Genomic DNA, 567 nt, shown 5'->3' on the forward strand with positions numbered 1-567 from the left:
GGCGATCTAGGTGAATTCCCAGGTATCTTACTGTTTCACTGGCAGATTTCCATTTCACATTTTTACTTTTGAGGATTAGATCCGGTGGATCTGGTGGGCATCGAAGAGTAAAAACTTTTGAGTTGCATTTTTCAATGTTCAAGCTAATCATCCATTTCGTGAAATATTGTTCTAAATCATTAAGGTGACTAGTTAGGGTATTGATAAAATAGTAATATAATATTGTAGGATAAAACAATTGTTTTATTTTTATGTTCTATCAATTCCATAATGTTTGTGTCTTGTTTTTCCATTTAGCCCCGACGAAACCCTGCAAAGTGGGGTGAAACGTTGGTAAATAATAAATAGTTATATTTTATTATTTTTATTGACCCGGGTTATCCTCCTGCAATCTACTTCACACGGTCAACTATCTTCTTCCAATAGTAATATAATAAGATAAACATGAAATAAACTCATGCTCTTTTGTTCTTCCTAGATATATAGGCACATAAAAACCCAAATTAGTTCATTTTTTCATGTTCAACATGAAACATTTCTTCAGGAATTACATGTCAATATTTTTTT

The sequence above is a fragment of the Halyomorpha halys genome, unplaced genomic scaffold (genome assembly GCF_000696795.3).
Source record: "Halyomorpha halys isolate HHAL.00 unplaced genomic scaffold, Hhal_1.1 Scaffold62.1, whole genome shotgun sequence".
In the NCBI taxonomy this organism is placed as follows: Eukaryota; Metazoa; Arthropoda; class Insecta; order Hemiptera; family Pentatomidae; genus Halyomorpha; species Halyomorpha halys.